At 35.0% G+C, this 5862-nt stretch overlaps 1 long non-coding RNA gene across 1 annotated transcript; it reads left to right on the forward strand.

Annotated features, from left to right (window-relative positions):
• The first annotated feature begins 635 nt into the window (after nt 1-635).
• On the forward strand, nt 636-5862 carry LOC121768231. The gene is made up of 2 exons (XR_006043319.1): nt 636-2498; nt 3216-5862. It is a non-coding gene; the product is annotated as an uncharacterized LOC121768231 (long non-coding RNA).

A 5862-nucleotide genomic window follows, 5' to 3' on the forward strand; every position in this document is an offset into this window, starting at 1 on the left:
TTTTGCCATTTCGATCCGTATGTGAAATGTTGTCCACTTTGCTTTTTTTCCATTTTGGTAAATGGACCTTACTTTCCACCAACTCATTACACTCACCTTCTATTATAAAACTAATATATAAATGTGGGGCCTACATTCCATTATCTTTTTTCACTCATTTTTCTTCACAATTTTTAAAACTCACACCTAGTCAAACATGGATAACATTTTGCGGATAGAGTGAGTATTAGTTTTATAATAAACTTTGAGAGAGATAAAGTTAGTAGACAATAAAATCGTTTCGGTGCGATGTAGATCTACATGTGTATAAATGAAATGACGATTGATCGCTCGTATTTGTTGCACTTTATTTTGGACCTTTTCGAGCTTAAATTGGATATAATATACACTTTTTGTATGTTTTGGTGTAGAAAATGAGAGAAATAGAAGTGGAGGCATGGGAGAGCAATGATAGCTAAATGTGGAGCAAAAAAGCATGAAAAGGAAAAATCTAGAGGCTAAATTGCAATTACTAAAAGATGGAGGGTTAGAAGAGTATATTGGAGAAAAATAATTTGACCTAGCTAAGGAATCAGCCGCCACATATAAGAAGAGAGAGGGGATTCACCCTACACATTCACCAGGCTGCTCAATTTTCTACGACAATGGAGAGGGAATTTAGGGATAGTGGTTGAAGATCACCAAACTCACTACTCTCTCGAGCTCTCTCTTTAAGGCTGGAGGAGCACGGCTGCTGTTTGAGAAAGATTTAGCTGCTACACTATTTTATTGCTTTATTTTGTTTCTTTCCATCTACTGTTGCATTGGGATTATTTTCCAAAATTCTACACTTTAATTTAGTTTCCATAGTTTTAATGCTCTAGTATTTTGGATGATTGTTGAATGTTCTGATACACTACATATATTCAATCATGTAGTTGATATGCTGGGATTTAGTTGTAGCATTTCTCTAGTCAGCTTAATAGCCTTTGGAGTCCAAAAATTGTGCTGAATTGTTCTTGATTTACATTCTCATATGCAATGCTTTCTTTTAATCAGTAGTTTGACCTTAATATTTTAGTGGCCATCTTTGGAAAAGTAGATAAGTTTTATGTAGTATTTCGTGTTCTGTTTGTTAGGTCCACGTAGGTGTTAATTTGCTTCCAAGCCCTCAAACTAATTAGCTTTTAGTTAAAAATGTCTACTGCTCTAGTTTCAAAAGTAAGAGTTAGATTTCATGTTTTAATTTAGAGGGCAAAATGCAGTTTTGAATTTTACTTTAAATTCACGTCATTCAAGTGAAAGTCAAGTTTTGTTGTTGGCCTTGTTTTCTCAATTTTTGTTGGAGCTTGAAGCTATAGTTCTCATGGCAGTTCTTGGCAGATGGTTAGTTATAGGTAGAACTTTCCCGAATTTAGTAGTCAAATAGTTCCAAATCTTGTCTATTTTCTAGCTACAAAAATCAGATTCTCTTTCCAGTTTAAACCAAGACTTCTCTGCAATGTTAGCAAACTCATGTTTACAAAATATTATCAAGCATCTCTCGGCCGCAGGTAGTTTAGGTTAAGTTTAAGCTCATGTTTAGAGATCAAGTTTCCCACTTTAGTATTTAGGTCCATGTTCAAGTGCTTAATGCGTGGTTGCTAACACCAACCCCGTGTCGTAGAAACGATCTCGAGTAGGTCCCTAGTTTCTGTGGTTCGACCCCGCTCTTGCCGTTTATACGTTGTAATATTAGCTACAAAAGTGGGAAACTATAAATCTTGTTGAAGGAGGGACACGTGCACACGACACACGTGCAAAAACACCTGTCTTCAAATGGCGCCGTTGTCGGGGACTACGATGTTATCTACTTGATTTTGTTTCTATGACACTATAAATAGCTTTTGACTTTCTTTAATTTTCTGTTTTTGAGCGTTTTCTTTTGTTTAGGAAGTGCTTCTTATCCAAGGTGTTTCAAAGGTTGAAAAGACTATGACTAGAATGAAGAAGGAAAGCTCTCCAATCACATGTGGCTTAAGGAAGCCTATGGGGTGAACAAGTCCAGGGAGTTTTCTTGTTTCCCATTTTATGTTCATTGGTTGGATTTATATAGTATTTGGATATTTTAGAAGCTCATTTTGTAAATACTTTTAGTCAATTTTTTGTTTCTTGTGAATATTTTTCTATGAAAATAAAAAAAATTTAAATTTTAGAAATTTACAAAAAGATTTTCGATTTTTGTAAATACATCTTTCTAACTAAGTGTACTTCAAATTTTATTCTTAAAAAAATCCAAAAAAGCTCTAAAACAAAAAATAAAAAAAAGAAAAGAAATGTTAGGACTCTTGTTTGTATATACCTTTTTTTTCAAAAGTTTACTTTAGTAAGTTTTCTTTGATCCTTTATTTTGGTTTGGGCAACTGTTTGTATCTAGGATAATGTGTGCTTACAAATTGGAAATAACTATGACAGAGGAGAAGAAGAGAGGCATGGAAATCTTAAGTGGCTGAAAGAAGCCTTTGGAGAGCACAAGTCCAGTAAGTTTCTCTCATCTTTCTCATTTTGTGGTTATACTTATTTTATACATTGATCTTTAGATATAAAGTCTTAAAGTCTAGTTTGTAAATATTTTCCTTGATTTTAGTTTGGTAAAAAGGACTTTCTTAGAAAATCCAAAAACATTTAACAAACATGAAAAACAATAAAAAGATTTTGAAGTTTTTTGTAAATACCTTTGTCAGTTAGGTTTATTTCTTAAAAAAACATTGAAAAACTAAAAAAACAGCAAAACATGTTTGTATATATTTTGATTTAGTTTAATTTGTTTTAGTAAGTTTTCTTAAAAAGAAAAAAGCCAAAAATAGAATGAGTGTATTTCTTGATTGTTTTGCTAGCCTATACAAGTTGAGTTTGAATCCCTCTTGAATTGAGGTTACTAAGTAAAACATGTTTAAACAAAGTAGGCTACACAAAGCATTCAAGTTTCTTGTAAATACTTTTTTCCCTTTTCTGCCTTAGTTAGTTTTGGGGTTATTGAGAAATGTGCTTAATTGTGTGAGAATTTGCAAGGGAAATAGAGTTTTTACCAAAGACAAATTTCAGTTTTGGGCTTATTCTTTTACCAAAATTTTGTTTCCCTTTGCAATTTCAGATTTTTCCCCACTAACTTTAGAGTTATTTTGGTTTGCACTAATCCCTCTTCTCTTCTCTTCTCTTCTCTTCTCTTCTCTACTCTATGTTACAATGTTGTGGAGTGAAAATGCCAAAAGAGTAGAAGAAGGAGATTAAATGAGAGGGTTGTCTTGGATACGAAAAATTGAGGTGCAGGGGAGTAAGATGATAAAGCAGAAGTTGGAGGAGGAGAAATCCACCAAGGCTGCAGAGGAGCCAGCTAAATCTAAAGAGGACAAGAAGACTGCGGCCTCAAGCCAGCTGACTCCGAACCAGCTACCTCCGAGCCAAGAGAGAGAGCCCATACCTGACCCTAGACCACACTTCCTGAGGATGGTGTGATTAAAATGGCTGCAACAGCACAACATGCTGCCCACTCAAGGAAAAGAGGTTGAACTGCCCAATCCATGATATGCCTAAGACGAAACGTGCAGAAGCTGCCCTGCCTAGCTCACCCGGTGACCCCCTTCCCTTTCTTTTATTTTATGTTTTGTCTATTGGTTAGTGTTTGGAGTTTTCTTCCACACTAAGCCCCAACTTGCTAACAAGCAAGTAAGGCCTTAGTGTGAGGAGGGCCTTTGTGTCTTTGTGTTTTTGAGTTGTTTGTTTATTTTGCGTTTATTTGCCTGGTTGTTTTAGTAGCAAGTCGAGCATGCCCTAAGTGTACCTACCTGATTCTCCCCACTTTCGGAGATGAATAATTTATGCTTTTGTTTGGTGAGTTCAATTTTAATTACATGATTCTGGTTAAGTGATTTAAGAACGATGGAATATTGAATTTGAGTTGGATGGATGCCACATAATGTGAGATTTGAGCCTTGATGATAAACACTCTCTAATTTCTTCTGAGCGACTTTATTTTCGTTGATTCTTTATATGGTGTGGTCAATATTTGAAAGTCATAGAGGACATTTAGGATAGGCACTTTGAGCCTTATTTTCTTTGATTATCTACCTTGGTATCTTATCCACAGTGAGCCATTTTGAAGCTTGAGACCTATTCTTTCTCATGAGTCAGAAGATTTCCAACCTAAGCTTCATTTTAGACTTCATTTTAGCCTCCGTCAACATATCTTTTTGCACTTACTAGAATCCATCTTGTACACATGTTTATGGTCCAAGTTAAATGCAATGCTTCGAGCTTATGAAACAAAAGAGGGAGAATCAATGAAGGAAAACGTAAAAGGCAAGTACTAATGCAAAGAAAAAAAATGAAACTGAATGAAGAATGAAAAAAAGGGAGCAGAATGAAAAAAAGATAATGAGAAGGAAAGAATGAAGAAGAGAGAATGAGAGGAAAAGAAAGTGAAGCTTGGAAGTGAAGGGCAATAGTCGAATAGTTAGAAAAAAAATAGAGAAACTGATCAAGAAAAGAAGTGAAACAGAAACAAGAAGAGGAATGAAAAAGAAAAAGCATAATGAAGAAAGAAAATTAGAAGAGAAGAAAAGAAAGAATGGGAGAAGGCAGAAAGGATGGAGATAGAAAATGAAGATAAGAAGATGACACCCCTCACTTAAAGCATGCAATGCATTATTTATTTTATCTGAAACACATTGTAAGTGCTTGATGGTTTTTGGTAAGTGCAACTTCTAATTTGTCAATGCATGATGTGATTTTCATTTCTTAAAGCTTAGGACCCCTAGGCCCTTACGTACATATCTATTAACCCCTGAGCCCCATTATGTCGAAAATGAAAGTCCCTATTGAGCTGCAAGGTTTGACCACATCTTATTGAGATGAAATGCTTATTCTTTTGTTGAGTGAAAATTTCAAATTGAGAGTTGTAAGTTGAGTGAACCAGAACATTCTGACTCAAGTTTAATTTCTTGACTTTGTGACAATTGGAGTCATGAGTTGTGATTGGATTGAATGACTTTTTTACGGGATCTTAGGATTGTGGGAGAATCTGTAGAAGAGGACCAATGGGCTGCTTGACTTGTTTCGTGTGCCTTAGTTTGTTCTCTTTGTTTATTTTCTTGTGTTTCTTTTTTCTCGTTGTGTTTTTTTTGTTAGTTAGTTGAGGGGTCATGTGCAATAAATGCTTACTCTTATCCTTTTCTTTTTTCTACATGCTTGAGGACAAGCATACTTCTAGTGTGAGGAGGCTTGATCGCTTGTATTTTTTGCACTTTATTTTGGATCATTTTGAGCTTAAATTGGATTTGATATACACTTTTTTTATGTTTTGGTGTAGAAAATTAGAGAAATAGAAGTGGAGGCATATGGGAGAGCAATGATAGATAAATGTGGAGCAAAAAAGCATAAAAAGGACAAATCTAGAGGCTAAAAGATGGAGGGTGAGAAGAGTATATTGGAGAAAATTAATTTGACCTAGCTAAGAAATCAGCCGCCACATATAAGAAGAGAGAGAGGGGATTCACCCTACACATTCACGAGGCTGCTCAATTTTCTACGACAATGGAGAGGGAATTTAGGGATAATGGTTGAAGATCACCAAATTCACTACTCTCTCGTGCTCTCTCTTTAAAGCTGGAGGAGCACGGCTGCTGTTTGAGAAAGATTTAGCTGCTACACTATTTTATTGCTTTATTTTGTTTCTTTCCATCTAATGTTGCATTGGGATTATTTTCCAAAATTCTACACTTTAATTTAGTTTCCATAGTTTTAATGCTCTAGTATTTTGGATGATTGTTGAATGTTCTGATACACTACATATATTCAATCGTGTAGTTGATATGCTGGGATTTAGTTGTAGCATTTCTCTAGTCA

The sequence above is a fragment of the Salvia splendens genome, chromosome 15 (assembly GCF_004379255.2).
Source record: "Salvia splendens isolate huo1 chromosome 15, SspV2, whole genome shotgun sequence".
Classification (NCBI taxonomy): domain Eukaryota; kingdom Viridiplantae; phylum Streptophyta; class Magnoliopsida; order Lamiales; family Lamiaceae; genus Salvia; species Salvia splendens.